This window comes from Canis lupus, chromosome 7, assembly GCF_003254725.2.
Source record: "Canis lupus dingo isolate Sandy chromosome 7, ASM325472v2, whole genome shotgun sequence".
Classification (NCBI taxonomy): Eukaryota; Metazoa; Chordata; class Mammalia; order Carnivora; family Canidae; genus Canis; species Canis lupus.
In genome coordinates, this window is record NC_064249.1 from 4,144,119 (window position 1) to 4,163,568 (window position 19,450).

The 19,450-nt window shown below is 37.9% G+C and overlaps 1 long non-coding RNA gene across 2 annotated transcripts in view; it reads right to left on the minus strand.

Annotated features, from left to right (window-relative positions):
- Positions 1-12,331, minus strand: part of LOC118355220 (uncharacterized) — a 64,339-nt gene extending 52,008 nt beyond the window's left edge. Inside the window, exon 1 of one of the 2 annotated variants that reach the window (XR_007411757.1) lies at positions 12,077-12,331. This is a non-coding gene — a long non-coding RNA (uncharacterized LOC118355220). The remainder of the gene's footprint in view (positions 1-12,076) is intronic. The other variant, XR_004817256.2, reaches the window with a different exon arrangement.
- Positions 12,332-19,450: the final 7,119 nt, after the last annotated feature.

The window sequence follows — 19,450 nt, forward strand, 5'->3', positions numbered from 1 at the left end:
TGTCACAATAGGTGTTAAGTGAGTTAATGGGTTTATTATGAAATAAAGCAACTATATGGGAGCACCTTTCAGAAGAATTAGAAAGGACTCAGTTGGAAGTATATAGACTTTGATATAAAACCAGCACAACAAGGTGGAGATATATCATGCAATTTGCTGTAACATTTGTTTGGGAACCAAATAAAGGTCAGGGTTGGGAGTCACAGATACAGATCTGGGAGTCAACTCCGTTAGGTTCAAGACTTGACTCAGAGCAAACATTAAATAAATGTTTGTTGAAAAATTGCTGACCGCAGAAATCCTTGAGAGAAAGGGATCAGGAGAGCAAGTGAAGGAAAATGTTTTATTCCTCATTGTCACATTTCCTTTTATTACTGTAAAAAAAAAAAACAAAAGTCCAGATTAATAAGAATCCAGAGAAAACTAAATATACAGAAAACGTGAAACTTTGCTTCCATAATCACTGAGTCAAGCTCTGTGTATGTATATAGGATATGCAACCAATCTTCCATTTACCAAAAAGCTTGGTCAAACTACTGGTTATTTTTAAATAATCACTGGTATAGTAAAAGCCTTGATGAAATTTATTAAAACCACTATTTTTTTGTGATTGTTTAACCTGTATTAATTTAGAGACCAACAGAATTCAGAGCATCTGGGCTAGCTTATATTATTCCTTCAGAGAAAGACCTTCACTCTGCCCTGTCCTATGTCTTTATAGATGATTACAGTAAGAAATACCTTTCTATTTTATTTTATTTTATTATTTTATTTTTGTAATATTATAGTTGAAGCTTATAAAATCATAGAGCAAAAAAGGAAACTAAGAGACTACCTTGCATAATGTCTTTATTTTGAAAGAGAGACATTTAAGTCAAGGAAGGAAAATAACCAATTTTACAAGCTTTTCAATATATTTTTTTCCTGTTGTTAAAAAATAAAAATCAAATGATTTGATAGATTTTCCTTTTTGCCTCAGTTGCTAAAAACCTTAGAGCCACATTGTCCACTCATGGTTCTTAAAATACTCTAAGCATTGTGCTTTCCTGGTGATCTTTGTCCTATTTTTTAATAAAAACAATCATCCTAAATTATAACTTAATCCATAAACCACTCCAATCTATTTCAAAGAAAAGGCAAGGCACTTAAAATAGTAATTATTTGTAGAATAAAAATTTTATTCATAAGTGAATTATTATCATGTGCTCAGCTAATAGGGGCCATACTCTTAAAAAAACTTTTTTCTTGTGATGCCTGGGTAGCTCAGCAGTCGAGCATCTGCCTTCCACCCAGGGCATGATCCTGAGGTCCGGGATCGAGTCCCACGTCGGGCTCCCTGCACGGAGCCTGCTTCTCCCTCTGCCTGTGTTTCTGCTTCTCTGTGTGTCTCTCATGAATAAATAAATAAAATCTTTTTAAGAAAATTTTTAAAAATAAATAAAAAATAAAATTTTTTTTTTTTTTTCTCTCAGGGCACCTGGGTGGCTCAAAGTTTGAGCATCTGCCTTCGGCTCAGGGCATGATCCTGGTCCTGGGATCGAGTCCCACATCGGGCACCCTGCATGGAACCTGCTTCTTCCTCTGCCTGTGTCTCTGCCTCTGTCTGTTGTGTCTCTCATGAATAAATAAATAAAATCTTTAAAACAATATTTCTCTCCAAAATAATTAAGAATTATTCCAAATCAAAGGCATCAGCCAGAGAACAGTGAACCTATTGTTAATGTCATAATTGAAAATATTTTGGCTTAAAAGTTGTTGTAAACAGTATGTTAGGAGAGAGGACACAGGCACATTCCTTTCTGACAAATGAGCATCATCCAACGGACCTCAAACATTCTGGATATCAACTGAAAGGTTGGAAGAGAGTTCAATGTCCAGCTTTGGCCCTTTTACCCAACTTCTCTAGCCCAGTTTTCTTATCTTTAAAGTGAGAATAAAACAGAACTTATTCATAGGGTTTTCATGAAAATTCATAGCCTTTTAAACAGTGTCAATAATGATATTGTTATTCTTATTCTGTATAAGCATCAATTATGTACGAGGCATTGAGGTTTAATAGCCAGAAATAGTGTAAGTCCTTGACTTGAAAAGATAACACCTCCCAAAAAACCCATTAAGTTTATCTAAGAAGATGAGACTTTTGATTTTTTTAAATTTAATTCAGTGCTATTTTATCTCAATGAAATCTAACTTTCAATTTAAAGAGTGACATCACCAAGATGGCAACGTAGATTATTCCTGACTTCACACTCCCTCACAAGAAAAATAACTTACAGCTCTTCAAGAACAAGACATTACTGAGAAAATCCTAGAGCATGGTGCTGAGGCTGAAGCACTCCTCTTATACCACAGAGACCAAAACAGATTGCATTAGAAGAGTGAGTGCAGGGACTCCTGGGTGGCTCAGTAGGTTAAGTGTCAGATTCTTCATTTTGGCTCCAGTCATGATCTCAGGGTCATGGGATTGAGCTCCTGAGTTGGGTTCCACACTCAGTGGGGAGTTTACATGGTATTTTCTCTCTCTCTCTCCCTCTGCCCCTCCCCACTCCAGCCCCCACTCTCATTCTCTCTTTCTAAAATAAATAAGTCTTTAAAAGAAGAAGAAGAAAAAGAAGATGATGATGATGAAAGGTTAGAACAGCAACTGCCCATTGACCAGGTCCCAGGACAGGACAGTACTACTTGGAGAGGTCTCCCCTGAGCTGCCAGTTACTCCAGGGGAAAAAGAGAACAAGGTTGGGGTGGTAGGCAACGAGCCTCCCCCAGCCCTATGGGTCACTTTGTGGGAGCCCCTACTTTGATTCTGCATTATGGGAATTGCAGGAACCTGTGGGGCTCAACCACTGGGAATCTATGACAGAAAAGTGGGGTGGGGCAACCAGCACCAGGGTCTTGGCGGACTGAATTCACACCTGTGCTGGCCACGTGGCCATCTTAGCCAGCAGTCTTGCTCATCTGCCAAACTAAAATGAGGATGTCCTCACACCAGGGAACTGGGAGGGATACAGATCTCCCTGATTCGGACCCTTAAATGAGACTGTTTGCCAGCCCTATAGCCTCATTTGCTCCCACCCAGGCAAGGTGCTAAATCACAGCCCCAGCCACCATCAGGGATGCCTTCCAGCTCCTCTGACCAGAAGGGCTGGAGACAACTCCTGGAAGCCCTGCCTGCAGCCTGGCAGAGAGGTGGGTGAGCCGAGCTGATTGCCCCAAAGCACAACCAGTACCAGGCATGGAGGCATCCATGCTACGCACAGGTGGGAGAGTAACTGCTGGCAAGAGCTGAGGTAGGAGCTCAGTCCTGGTTCAGCCAAATGGAGAGCCCGCTTGGGAAACTGAGAGCAGCTGGGAGCATTTCCTCCTCCTTTCCACCCAGGCAAGGGGGCTGAGCCGTAGCTCCACCCACTGTGGAGAGTGTCTTCCTGCCCACAAGCACAAAAGCTGGCAACAATCCCTGGAAACTATGAAGCCCAACCGTGCTCAAGTAGGGAAAGGGCAGACAGGACTTTTCTGTCAAAAAAGATAAAAGATAACAAATGTACATGGGTGTGGAAAAAGAGTACCCTTATACACTGTTGGTGGGATTATAAATTGGCATAGCCACTATGGAAAACAGTGTGGAGGAGCCTTGAAAAATTAAAACTGGTACTACTATATGATCCAGCAATCCCACTTCTGGGAATATATTCAACCATAATGAAAACACTAACTTGGAAAAATATCTGCACCCTCATGGCCACAGCAGCATTATCTACAATAGCCAAGACATGGAAAAAACCTAAGCGTCCATCAACGGATGAATGGGTAAGGAAGTGGTGGCATAGACTGTAATGGACTATTATTCAGCCATAGAAAAACAACAAACAAGGAAATCCTACCACTTGCAACATGAATGGGGCTCGAAGATATTATGCTGAGTGAAATAAGTCAGACACAAAAGACAAATGCTGTATAATCTCACTTATATGTGGAATCTAACAAAACAACAACCGCCACCACAATAATAAAAATACCAAACGAAAAAGAGATCAGATCTGTGTTTACCAGAGGTGAGGGGTGGGGGATAGAGGAATTGGAGAAATGTGGTCAAAAGATAGAAATTTCCAGGTACAAGATAAATTAGTATTAGGAATCTAATGTACAACACAATGACAAACACACACACACACACACACACACACACACACAATGACTATGCTTAATATGGCTGTGTGATGCATAAGAAAGTGAAGAGAGTAAATCCTACAAATTCTGATCATGAGAAAATTATTTTCCTTTCTTCTTTTTTCTTTTATTTTATTGTATCTATATGAGAAGGTGAATGTTAGCTGAACCTATTATGGTGATTATTTCACAATATATGCAAAGAAACCGTCATGCTATATACCTATGACCTTATACAGTGATGCATGTCAATTATATCTTAATAAAACTGGGAAGAATAAATTTAAACTTATAAGAGTAATGCCTACCCTCTACTAGAGTAGTTACAGTAGTTTCTTAAGAGAAATAGAACTTAATATGAATGTGATAGAGAATATTGAGCTATTGTTTCATGACTCATTCATTATTTGCTGATTTTCCTTTATTTTAGATTTTCAAGAAGACCATTTATTCAAACTGAAGCTTTATTAATACTAAGGTAAACAAGTATTTGTTTCACATAGTAAACATGAAATCAATGATGTTTTATTCTCTTTAATACAAGTTTAAATTTTTGAAGTTTCATGATTAAAGATGTACTACTAGTTTACATTTCTAACCTTTAATCCTAATATGTTTCTTTAAATAGTAAACACATCAGATGGTAAATACTGGGTTTTTTCTTTCTCATTAAAAGAGGTCAGGTTAAAAAAAAAAAAAAAAAAAAAAAAAAGAGGTCAGGTTAGAATATGAAAGACTCCTAACTCTGGGAAAGGAACTAGGGGTGGTGGAGGGGGAGGTGGGTGTGGTGTGGGAGTGACTGGGTGATGGGCACTGAGGTGGGCACTTGACAGGATGAGCCCTGGGTGTTATTCTATATGTTGGCAAATTGAACACCAATAAAAAATAAATTTATAAAAAAAAAAAAAAGAAAGAGGTCAGGTTCTGTAGTATCAGGCTTCCCGTGATGAAGTTCAGACAACCTATGTCACTACAGCAGGTAGGGGAAGGGGCCTTGCCCATAGAAATTACCTCCAGACAATGAGGTCGGAGATGGGTTCATGATATTATTAAAATATGTCATATTAGTTAATTTAAAAAATTATTATTGAGTCCCTGATATGCCAAGCCACCACTGTAAATAAAATTATCTTTTTTTTAAAGATTTTATTTATTTATTCACGAGAGACACAGAGAGAGAGAGGCAGAGACATAGGAAGAGGGAGGAGAAGCAAGCTCCATGCAGGGAGCCCGATGTGGGACTCGATCCCGGGACTCCGGGATCATGGCCCGAGGTGGAGGCAGATGCTCAACCACTGAGCACCTAGGTGGCCCTGTAAATAAAATTAAAAACTCGATCTCATGGGGCTATTTTCCATCAGAGAGCAAAAGTGAATGAATGAATGAAATGCCAAGTAAAGATAACTGCTAGAAAGAGGAAATAAGTAAAGTGAGGGGACAGAGAGCCATGAGGAAAAAGGGGAGTAGGTGATAGAGAGAGAGAGAGACTTTAATTCCAGTAGTGTGGGGACACGAGCCTGTAGACACACGGGCAGGAGGCAGGAAGCAAAACCTAACAGAGGGTAAGTTAGAATAAGCAAAAGTTACAAAGCAGTGGAAACAATGACTAAACAAAAATAGAAGAGAGGACTCTTCTACTTTTCTATTTTATGTCACTGTGGATGGTGAGCAGTGACAGAGAGGTTCTCAGTCCCTATAATGATGGGGATCCCTTACCCCTCGATGCTTAGAGATGCTAAGATTAGATCATAACATTATGGTGTAGCCAGAACAGTTTCAATTCTCCAACCTTGACTATGCAACTGTAATGGGAATGTTCTCCCATTACTTGCGAGGCATAAATTCTGTGCTTATTAAGACTGTTAACTGGGACGCCTGGGTGGCTCAGTCAGTTAAGTGTCTGCCTTTGGCCCAGGTCGTGACCCCGGGCTCCTGGGATGAAGCCCCACGTAGGGTTTCATGCTCGGTGGGGCTTCATGCTTCTCCCTCTCCCTCTGGCAGTTTCCTCTGCTCCTTCTTTCTCTCTCTCTCTCCCTCTCTCTCTCTTTCTCTATTTCCTTCAAATAAATAAATAAAAACTTAAAAAAAAAAAAACCTTTCCGAGTCTTATGAATCTATCTCATGAATCATCAACCAGGTCCTATAGAAATGTTAACACTCTCTTTTCCATCTTAAATATCCACATACCCCCAATGTCTTTATTTACAGAATCTTCACAACTTTTTATACTCGAATGTGTGTCATTTTTAAAAGATAGAATATGATGGTGATATATATATATGTGTGTATATATTTTTAATATTTATTGAGTACACCCTTCTTCTAACTCTTCTTCCTTAGGTTCTAAGGTAGCCAACCTCCAAGACGGCCCCCAATGATCAGTGCCTTCTGGTATTCAAACCCTTATTGAGACTCACTCCACATTGAACCAGGGTTAGTTTGTGTGATGAATAATAGTATATGGAAGAAGTAATTAATTACTATGGATGTTGGGCTTGAAGACTCCACTTTCAGTCTTGTGCTGTCTCACTTGGGCATTTTCTCTTTCACTCTCTCATCCTCTCTCTCCCTATCTCTAACTCTCTTCCATCACAAACCATGGGGGAAATCCAGCTGCCAGGTTGTGAGATCATTCAGACCACCCCTGGAGAGGTTCACACAACAAGGATCAAAGGCCTCCAGGGAACAACCATTGAGGAACTGGGGCCGCCCTCTGAGATGATTGCAACCCTGGCCAACATCTTGACTACCACCTTGTGAGAGACACAGAGCCAAAACCACCCAGAGAAGCATCACCCAGATTCCTGATTCTCAGAAACTCTGTTGAATGTTTATTGTTTTAAGCTGCTACGTTTTGGCTGTAATTTTCATACAGCATTAGATAAGCAATAGATAACTAATGCATCAACTATGGCCTGTCATCTTCTTGACTTGCCTCTCTAAATTCCATCTTTCCACTTGCCTCTCTAAATTCCATCTCCATCTTCTGTAAGTGTCCTTTTCCTTTGGGCATTATTGAAATGTTGATATTCAGCAGAAATATTGTCTCTGACTTCTCCTTTTCTTACTATTTCTGAAAGTCCCTATTTATACACAAGACTTAGGGTCATCGATTCACTGATGGTTCCCAAACTTCTATTTCTGGTGCTGATCTGTTTCCTAACAACAGTCAACCAAGCATCTCCTCTTGAATGTCTTTAAGACACATCAAACTCCGGGGACCCTAAAACTAAACCTATTATTCTCTTCAGACCTTTTCTATTTTTTTTTTCTTACATCAGATCTTAAAGACCATTCATGCAATGGCCCAAGTAGAAAAATTCCTCTTCCTCAGCATTCACTTTGACTCACTTTCTAAGTCACATAATTTCTAGTTTTATCCTTTCACAATTCTATCTCTTCATTTTCATCCTTATTACATTGGTTCAGACATTCTCTCTCTCTTTTACTTCTCTAGCTCTTTTCTTTACCCTAAAGCACTGAATAGTTTTTCAAAAACACAAACTAGAGAAGTCACTGTAAGAAAGAAAAAAAAAAAGAACAATTTATGTATCAACAAAAAGCTAAGAATTGCCTAGAGGACACTAGTCAAGATTAACCAATTCTAATTTTCCATTATCTTGAAATTACTTCTAAGTATTGTAAGTTTGAGATGGCTAATAGATATACAAATGATGGCCTGTCTGATAGTAACTCAATCTATTTCCCCTGTTCAGTGTGGAAAAGCCAGTTTTAACTCTGTTACACATTGATTTCGACATTCCTTTACTCCATATAAATTTGTGCTTCTTCATTTATGAATCAGTTTTAACATCTGCCTGGTTCCCTCATGAGTTAAATACTTAACATGTGTTCATTTTTATACCTGTACAAGAATAATGATTTTACTTTTTTTTTTTTTTGAAAAGTATCTTTTAACACCTCTTCTTAGATAATGTCCCTAGTACATATGGGGTCAAGTCCTAACTCCTAACTGTAACATCCATGGCCACTGACAAGCTGCCTCCTATTGAAATCCCCAGTCTTCTCTGTGGCTACTGCTATATGCAGCCTATGCTCCAGCAAGAACACTTGCTACATCTTGAATATTGTACTGTTTTACTGGTTTGACTTTTCCCCACAGTTTTCCCTGCTTCTTGGTCTGGAGAATCCTGTAGAGGAGGAAAACATTTTCCTCTAACTTCTTAGGGTCCCAGGCTGGGTCTGAAAATTAAGCTGACAAAGACAGATTGACAAGAGAAAAGCATACCCATTTTAGGGCATTTTTACAAGTACATGGGAGACTTTACAAGAGAATAAAAACCCAAAGAAGTGGGATGCCTGGGTGGCTCAGTGGTTGAGCATCTGCCTCCAGCTCAGGGCATGATCCCGGGGTCCTGGGATCGAGTTCTGCATCAGGGTCCCCACAGGGAGCCTGCTTCTCCTTCTGCCTGTGTCTCTGCCTCTCTCTGACTCTAATGAATAAATAAATAAAATCTTAAAAAAAAAAGAAGTGATCAAGCAGGAAGCTTTTATAACTCTTAGACAAAGAAATAATACTTTTGTGAAAAATTGACAAGAAAGAGGTTTGGGCTAGGGATAGTTGATGGTGAAGAGGTAACTAGGAAGATAAGAGTTAGTTTGACAAGATGTGTTTATCAGATTTCCTCATCCCAAACTCCCTGTCTCTGGTGATAAAAATATCTTCCTTCCTCTCGATACAGGAATGGTCCTTTCACATGAGAGCTTTATGACCTGCTTCAGGGAAGAAGGGGGAGGAGGACAGATTGATGTCCTTGCTTCTACTGTTCTCTCAAATTCTTTCAGCTTAAGATATTCAATATGCCAAAATGCCATATTTTCAAGTAGTGTTTGCTGAACCCCATCAATGCCTACTGCTCTGTCAAGCCCTGCCCACCTCTAAGCAGAGATTAACCGCTTCCTATTTCATGCACCAGGCACTCATTCTTTCTGTTGCTGTTTACAAATTTCTCAGTCTCAATAGAATACTTATAGTCAGAGAAATTATGCTCAGTTTACCACAATAACCTCAGTTACCACAGTTTCAATCAACCAAAGACCATTTATTGAACATCTGAGATATGTAACGCCTGTACAAGATACGGTCACAGTATAATAAGTGAGAAATAGCCCTTGTCCCCAAGGAGCTCAGAGTTTAATTGAAGGCAGGACCCAAATTTCGTGTTTGTAGTTAAATAATAATCAATGGCTGTCAAATATAAAAACATATCCTGCATTGTCTTATTCTTTCCTTTAATTTCCCATTATCACTACGGTACCTTTCTAGCCTACACTAGGTAGCCATTTTTAATTGTTCCCCCAAGAAAGAAAAGACATCCTTTGCCTGAAGTAGAGCATAGAAGCCCCAAGGCAATTACTTCTAAATTGGGTTGAGCCACACATGTCTTTTGACAAACAAAAGAATGGGACTGCTTTTTGAAGATTCAAGGAAATGGAACTACATTGGCTCTCCCATTCTCACATCTAGTTCCAGAGAACTATAGATCCTCAGGAAACACAGTTTGCTCAAATAATTAATCAATTAATTATTGGATGGATGAATGGATGGATGGATGAATTAATAATGAGCCAGTTGAGTGCTGGGCTATTACTTTGCATACTCTACGATATACTTCATTAGCCCAACTCAAAATATATTAGTTTCTATTGAACCATCACACATTGCTGCTTTCATGAGTTACAATCAAATGAAGTATCAAGATTTGGACATGGCTTCTCCCCTCTCCAGCCTCAACAGATGAATTAGCATTAAGTCAGATCATCTTTATTCTATACTTGTACGGTTCACTTAACTTTGCGTTTGACTGGTTCGATTTCACTTTATAACTTTCAATCAAGCCTAAAACTCCTTTAAAATATCTTCATTCCTTCATTTAATATAGCATAGGAGGTTGAGCTTCAGAATAAAGGCCATCTATAATCTTACTCTCTGTATCAGCGTGACTTGACTATCCCACTGTCTGCATCAACATAATTTTAAGATTCCAGGGATCTCTTGCTGAGAAAGAAAAGTTGCAGGTAACTCCTTTGCTAATGCCACAGACTTCCTAAAAATTCAGCAAGTTTTGAAAAGAAAGCATCAATGACAGTTTCTATCCCAAAGCTCTTTGCCTCAAAATCCCTATCCAGCCACGTCCACTAATCACAAGCTATTATGTTCCCTGCAGAGGTCTAACTAAGCCTCTGCACAGAAGACCTGCCTCAACCAGACTTCAACATCTCCACAAATGCCCCAATTTTATCCTCCCCGCTCTGAGAGAGTACCGATGTTCTAGCTGTTCAGGTAGTATTCTCTCCTACTGAACAAAAAATAAATTCAGTTTTGCCTCATCACAGACTGTTTTGGTGATATTTTTGTAGAACAAGCTTTTGACACTCGAATCATGCATAGAGCTCCTACGGACACATATGGAACAAAAGAGAATATGTTCGCATGCATAGATAGCCAGGTGAGCTGCATTATTTCTAATAGAAAGGAAAGTCCTGCCAAGTCCCCCTGCCAAGTCTCCTTCACACCCACAAACCACCAGCAGGGACTCTTGAGTTGTTCATTTTCTTCACAGTTGACAATCATGATTTCTTTTCTCTCTCTCTCTCTCTTTTATTTTTATTTTTTTGAGAAAGAGAGAGAAAGAAAGAAGGCATGCACACAAGTGGAGGGGGGTGAGGTCAAGGGAGAGGGGGAGAGAATCCTACCCATGTTCAGCTGGGAGCCCATGTGGGGCTTGATCTCACAATCCTGAGATCATGCATGACCTGAGCCAAAATCAATATTGGAGGCTTAACCAATGGAGACACCCAGACACTCGATAATCATGATTTCTAAATGATGCTCTAGTTGTGATTAAAAGCATCTACAAACGGTAGAATTTATCTATACATGGATGAAATAATAATGTCTAATAATAATATCTATTTCTTAGGGTTGAACCAGGATTAATTAATAGATGGCAAGTGCTTAGAACAAGACTAACACATAGCAGGTGCTTAATATATTATGTAAGAAGTACTTTATCTTTATTTAACTCATTAATAAAAATATTGACTAGGACTACATGAATACAGGATTTTAGCAATGTTAGGAAAGACTTCCCATAGTTTTATATAGATCTGTTAATCAACACTCTTTCTGTTACAGTATTCAACAAATTGCAAATTTAACTATCACATAGTTTAATTGCTCTAATTTATCTGCCAAAATATCTAAACATAGAAATTAAATTATCTAAGCATAGAAACATAATATTTAAAGTATTTTCCTTTTTCTTTTCTTCTCTTTTTTTGTTTCATTTGTTTGTTCATGAGAGACACAGAGAGAGAAGGGGGAAGAGACACAGGCAGAGGGAGAAGAGGCTCGATCCCAGGACCCCCAGATCACAACCTGAGCCAAAGGCAGATGCTCAACCACTGAGCTACCCAGGTATCCCTAAAGTATTTTCCTTTTCTTAAGTGTAACAACCCTATCCAAAAAGAAAAAAAAAAAGGAAACATGATTTGTGTTTAATTGAATTATTTTTATGTCTGCTTTCACCTTGGAAGATTTTCAGGAAGACTGGAATGCACTGTTAGCAAAAGAAAAAACTCAAGCAGTGGGAGAGAAGGTGGGCAGAACAAGGAATCAGGGGCCTTGAGGCATGAGGACTGAGTAGAGTCTCCTTCTGGGGGTGTGAGGGGGTCTTCATTTACCTAAACTTGGGTAAATTAGGTAACTTAGCTTCTTGGCAAACACTGGAGATAGCCTTTAGTTTGCCACTTTTTTTCTTTTGTAAAATTTGGAGTTGGGAGAGAGACACTAGATCAGCATTCCTCAGGGTTCTCATGTTTCTAAATCTGTCTGAACAACCCAAAGGCAAGAGATCACCAGCCTGACCTATGGATTTATGAGACTCACCTCACCATCTTGTGGCTGGGACTTCAGAACAGGCTTAATTTCCTCCTGGCTCCAGCGACCTTCACACAATCTCTGAAATTTACTTCCTTCAGGCTTCGTTTCCATAAAGGATATTGAAGGAAAAATATGGGGGGAAAAATGCATGCAAAAAGTTCCAGGAAGTTCACAGTGCCTGCAGGAGGCAGCTGCGTTAGACATGCAAACCTGCAGTCTTTGCTGTGTATCGCCACCAAATTTGGTGACATTTCTAGTGGGATGTCGCTACAATGATGACCTGCTTTTTTCCATTTCCTTATTGAGGTCTCAGCTGGAGCATAATGTTATTGCTTATGTTTAATATTATTCCTAGGCCTTAAGAAAAAGGAACTATTTTCTTTTTATAGAAAAGCTGTCTCTAGAGTAGCTATATGAATATTGTGTTGCCTCTTCATGATGCTTTTTTAAAATACTGTAAGTATGAGCATAACACACTCAATCCATGGGAATCTTTCAGTCTTGAGCGTGGAAATGTTGGTTAAGGCTATAATGGGTCCCACGAATATTTTTTTTATTACAAATACTCATTTTCATGCAATTCTACAGCCCTTAAAAATTAGGGAAATGAGTCTTTTAGTTAGGAAATTATTCAAAGCTTTACATTTAAAACACATGTGAGGTCATGGGGTTCGATTTTCATTTACGCAAGGCAGACTGAAATTTTCTTGTCTGAAACATAAAGAAAACCTTTTCTCTCCCTGTTTTGGAAGTTACTTAATGAACAGAATAACTTCTCTCCCTTGTGAACCATTTCCTGCTACCACTGAGGAAAATGTAAGATAAAGAAAGAAGAGCAAGAAGAGAAAATGCAATAGAGAGAGGAGAAGGACCCCAAATACAAGTATAATAAAAGGACTTTGAAGACAGCAGGGATACAGAATTCAAATCACAATGTGAAACAAATAAAGTTACCTGTTTATGTTACACTAGGTGGAGGATGGGAAGAATTTTTTTTAACAACGCCGCTGCAAAGCTATCATTTCTTATCGCAATTAGATAAATAAATGCAATAAAGCTTTCTCTTCTGCCTCAGTTTATACAAAATCCTAATACAAGAATAACTGAATCTGACTACCAGAATGCCAGGTAAAAAATATAGAACAGTGGATAAGTGTACCAAGCAGTACCCTCCTACCCAACATTCCTTTTAAGACAAGCAAATTTTCCTCAGAAAATTAAATTGTTTCTAATTGTGCATTACGAGTGTTTGAAAAGATACAAATAAAATGCCCTAGTTCCAAATACATTTGTTCCAACAGCAAAAATAGAATGAGTTAAAATATTATAGTATTAAATTATAAGTGTGTAAGAGAGAATCATTTGATGTTAACATTTTAGCTTTAAAAAAAAAGGAAACAGTTTGTTTAAGCTTATTTGCCATTAAAATTAAGCCTTGTCATCTTATTTAGACCATATATTAATTTATTAAATCTGTATAAGCAGAGGAACAGTGCATCTGAGTCTGGCATATTTGAAATATTGCATATTTTAGATTAATGGAATTTGATTCAATAAAGTGCTACTTTAATCCTACATGTGACCATGTGGAATTAACTAAATTAGTAACTAGTAAAAGCATGTAATAGCATTTATTCACAGAGAGAAAGTATGAATTTTTTTAAAGACTTGCATTTCCCAATTGCTTTCAGAAATTTTGCTTGTCTACAATTAAATTCGAATTTTACCAACAGCATGAGAGAATGTCCATCTTGCAACATACTTATCAACACTGAACATTATTGTTTTATGAATCCTTACCAGTTTAAATCCTTCCAATGATACTGTTGTAACTTTAATCTATAATGCTCCAATAAATACAAATATAGACATATACAACTATTTTCTATTTATTTTTAGACTTTTATTATGGCACATTTAAAAATATGGAAAAGTAGGAAGTCCAGTGTGTTGAACACTGTATATTCCAAATTCTCATCACATGAATTTAACAACTGTTAAGTTTGCCTTATTTTTCCATATACTTGTTTCATCTTCAAAAGATAAAATCCTTTTTCCTCAATGCCATTTTCAACACCTCCCCATAAATTACAGTCATTTTAATGCAATCTAATGCACATACTCCATTGTCCCCAGTTTCTCAAAAATGTCTCTTAATACTTGGTTTGTTCAGATCAGAATCCAAAGTCCACACATTCTGTTGATATGCCTCTTAAGCCTGTAACAGACCATTTGAATTAATGCTTATTTGTTGAAAAAAACTGGTTCATTTGTCCCATAGTAATTCCACGTTCTTGAATTTGGCCGATTATGTCCTCATGGTATTGTTTAACGTGTTTCATTAGTTCCTGTGTTGCTCGTAAACCACTCATTATATTTAAAATCTTGATTAGATTCAGGCTGAACTTGGCAAAAATGACTTCAAAGATTGTGCTGTGTAGTGTACATATTGCATCGCATCAGGATGTTTCTGTTGTGAGTGCTCCATCTTGAGTGCTTTATTTTATTTTAGCTGCAATTCTTTTATAAATAAGAACGTTCTCTTCTTAGCTATTGCTTACACTGAAAAACAGTCCAAGGGAAAGGTAATACCAATGCTTGAAACTTTCCCTTTATTTATTATGTTTATAACTTTATTATCTCACCAAACACTAAACTTGACCACTTAGATTTTGTTTTGGTTTTGAGGGTTATTATAAATTCATACACTTCTATATATTTGATTTGGTCAATCCTCTACAGGTAATTTTCTTCTTGGTGATGACATTGCCCATCTTTGGCAAGTGAGAGTCCCTTCGAGTTGGCTGTGTGTCCTTTGTTTTGTATTGTCCTTTGTTTTGTGTGTCCTTTGCTTTCCGTTATCGCAATAGTTGTTCATAGCTTCTTTGCTATCAAGCAGGCTTGTTTTGTGTACTTCCTGTTCCTGGTTTAGAATCAGCCATTTTCCCAGGAATCCTTGGTTTCCTTTCATGTGAAATCATATTAAGGGATCATAATCTCTGCATTAGAGCTATTTACTGCTATGATTTTGTTACTAATTATAGGTCTTTCAATGTACAGAAATAAGAAGTACATACTTTTGATAAAGACCAAAATAAATTCTAAGTTCATTCTAGTATTTTCAATTTATATCAAGTATCATATTTTACTTAAAAACTGCATTTTATAATTGATCTTGTTTCTCTTATTCTGAAAACCATGATTCCTAAAAATATCACAGTAATTATTTATCACGATACATAGTTTTCCAAAATCATAGTATCAACACCACTACTAATAACCCCTCTGAGTGCAATTTAAGAGTTATTGTTTTTTTTATTTTTGTCTTAGATTTGTACAGTTAAAATACTGTTTTAAAATAACTTGAAGCAATCATTCTACGTGTAGTTATTTTAGCAACTTGCTATACAGTTAGGTTCATTTGCTACAATGGATTTTTGATTTGGAGGAAATTTTTTTATATGATTTGATTTGATTTTAACTCCATAAAACATTAAATGGTCCCATTCCCAAAGCTACAAAACAAAGTACAGAGAACTCTAGCTTTCTACTTTCTGTCTCTACATTCATATCAGTTTTATTACTATTTGGTTTATCATTTCATTGTTCCTTTTGAAAGGCAGACAAAGATATATGTATGTTCATATTTGCTCCCTCTGTTTACACAGACTACAGTATTCCATACAGTCTCTTCTGCTTCTAATAAATGTCTTTTTATAGTTGCACTGGTTGAGTTACAAAGTCAGTGATCTCATTCCTAGGTATTTATTCAAAGAATTATAAACATATGCTCACATAAAGATTTCTACACAAATGTTCTAGGCAAAGTCATTCATAATAGTCAGAAGCTACAAACAACCCATATGTCCATCAACTAGTGAAGGGATAAAGTAACTGTGGCATATACAAGTGATGGTCTGCTACTCAGCAGGAAAAGGAACAAATATTGGTACATCCAATAATATGGTGGATCTCAAAAATATTTTTGCTAAGTGAAATTTAAAAAACAGGACACATCATATATATATGATCTCATATACATAAAATTACAGAAAAGACAAAACTCACCTGTAATATCAAGGCAGCAGATCAGGGCTGGGAGCAGAAGGAAATGACTGCAAAGAGACATGGAGAGCTTTTGGGGGCAACATAAATGTTCTCTTGACTTCAGTGTTAGTTATATAAGTTTATACATGTGTCAAAACTCATCAAACTGTATGATTAGAATGTGTACATTTTATGTAAATCACACCCCAACCAAGTTAATTTTTATTTATTTACTCTTAAAGATTGTATTTATTTATTCATGAGAGACATGGAGAGAGAGGCAGAGACATGGAGAGGGAGGCAGAGACACAGGCAGAAGGAAAAGCAGGCCAAAGGCAGACGCTCAACCACTGAGCCACCCAGGTGTCCCCAAAGTTAATTTTTAAAAAATGATTTTTACTCTGCTGTTATTTGTGTCATTCTCAAATATAAGCTGAAGGAAACAAAACAAAACAAAACAAAACAAAGATACTTTAATTCTATAAGGACACACCCAAGATGGTTGAAGAGTGTGGATCTCCGATTATCTAGCTTAAGGTATGAGATAACCTTTTTTGGAATAACTGCGGAATTTTTCTTGTAGGCAATGCCCCGAAGTATTTTTTTTTTTTTTATAACTGAGCTTTGGAGCTTCTGGAACCATTGTCTGATGGTCACACAAGAGCATGGATACGTTGATGATTAAGCACAAACTCATTTTCTTTAGCATTCAGCAGAGCTAAGGGTAAAATCAATATCTACTTATAAGAAGATATCAATAAAATGCACTAACTTCCCAAGTTAATCATATGTTGCTATTTTTGTGTAGTTTATAATCCCTTAGGTCTTTTTTTATGGAAAGAGAGAAAGAAGACATAGTTTTTGAACATCTATTATGGAACAGATGCTCGGTTAACCATTGTCATACTATGTGTTCACACAACAACCCAGCATCGTGCATGATACTAGCCTCATTGTATGTAAATGCAGCACGATTATTTTATCTGACAACTTCAAAGGTCCTAATAGCTTATTTTTTTCTCACAGTACCTAATGCCCATTCCTATAAAATCAACTTTAATGAAAGTTTTGGGTAAGGGCCAGACCTAGGCCTAGACCATGAGTGGTGGCCTAGTGCTGTGGTTAGAAGGATAGGTTCACCTTCAGAGAGTAGCTCCACCACTCACGAACCGGCCGCATCGCCCTGGGCAAGTCACTCAACATCCCCGTGCCTCCGTTTCCTCATCTATAAAATGGGGAATATTTCATTTCAAAGATGCCTACCTTCTGAGGCTTTTGTGAGGAGCAAGAAAGTTCATACGTGGAGTGCTTGAAATGACACCATAACAAACAGAAAACTCTGCAATCGTGAAAACAGACTGTGACACAGAGCCACGATGGAGAGAACACATGTGGCCGCTGCAATGTGCACCTAAAGTGAGAACATAGTGTTTTGTTTTGTTTTGTTTTAATATTTTATTTAAATTCTTTTTTTTTTTTTTTTCAAAAAAAGTGATGGAAGGCGGTAAATGACAACAAGAAGCTAAGCCTTCAGCCCACGTGCCTGAGGATTGGCTGTTTCTTTCCAACTTTTTGCCTGACCCCAGTGTAGAAGGTTACAGCATTTTTATCACAAAAAATCTTATCACTGTGCTTTGGGAGCATAAGGTGGTGCTGTTAGGTTGATTCCAGTTTTCTCCCCTTTTTCTGCCCTGTAAAAATGTTCTGCTAGCACTGCTAGTTCTGGAGCACTGCTACCTTGGCCTGGAGAAACTGCATTTTCAGATCTACTTCAAAGCTAAAGCTCATCAGAACCATTGGCACAGAAGTGAAGAGCCTGAATCTGGGCAGCAGTTCTGAGAGCTTTGGCATAGTTGGGTGGTGGACAAACCAGACAGCATTTCACAGTTGTTGTGACAGGTGACACAAAGGAAGAGCTAAACACAAGCTTTGCCAAGAGCAACTTCCAGCTGAGACACACTTTACAGAGTATCTACCAGCCTCACAGAGGAAGGACGCCGTTTTGCCAAATAATGATAAGGACTTGTTCACTCCAAATTATAAGGGTCTCAACAGAAGGCTTTAGTTGGGGTGAACAGTTGTGTGTGTGTATGTTTGCAGGCTTGCTTAGCAAGATCAAGAACCATGTGGGATAATTTGAACGTAAATTAAGTAAAATAGTCTGATTATCTGACCAGATTGTAGATGAGAGAATGAGGCAAAAATCATATCCAAATATAATTATTCAAAAGATCAGGTCCTAGAACTCTGTACATGCTTCCATCTCACTAAATAACTAACCTTTGTATACATTGAATTGATGGAAGTGATCTCCACTGAGCAACCCCAATGTCGTGTTGTTGCTTTCCCAACTCTCGAACCCCTGGTTCGTAACATTATGGTTGACAATCTGACTAGTGATACTAGCAGCTGCTACTAGTACGGGTGAAAATCCAGGCAAGCCCAAAAGTTCTTTATTCAAGTCCCAGAAAGGCAGGGACTATTTTTACAAATGTTGGTGTTAGCTATGACAACTGAGAATTTATTCAGATCAAAGCTGTGTGAAATAGGCAGAGTTTTCTGTTTTGAGATCATTCTCGTTCAAGGATTTTGTTCTTCCTCCTGTGGAATCATTACCCACTCATTTAATGCCTTTATGCTACATCACCCATGTGCTGAGTCTCTGGGGCTCTCTCCATGCCCCACTGGAGGCTACAGGCATATCCCGCCTATTTCTCCCACTATTAAAACTTAACAACCATAATTTGTATTCTATCACAATCCTGAAATGCATTTGCTGACATGTAGAAAGAAATGTCATCCATTATATCGTTCCATGGCTGATAATATTTAATTTGCCGCCTCTCAGGAATAGTTGTGATTATACAAGGAGCTCTGGATGCTGGAAAATGCAATGTCTTCATTATTATCAACTTTGGTAGGAACTTACTGTATGCCGGCCATGAAAAGATTTGAATGCATTTTCTCCATTTCTGAACGATTTAGAAAATAGGATTTTGTAGGACCAAGAGTTTGAGGACAAAGATGGGCAAGAGACTGGAGACCATTCATCTGCGGGCATGGGGCCAGAATTGGAATTAATAGGCTGTGCTCTGGCATCAGAGAAACATGGCATGGTGCCACCTACTGGAAGTCCACACAAGTGCCTCAGGACTCTTGTCATCTCAAGAAGGTCTTGTGTGACCACCCTGCTCAAAAAGTATAACCCCTACCGACCTAGTCTCTCCTTCCTTGCTCTAGTATTTTTCATAGTTTGCCAATATCAATTACAAAAGTGAGAAGGATCTGAGATGTTAACCTCTTTTCACAGTATGGATGTGTATATACACAGTA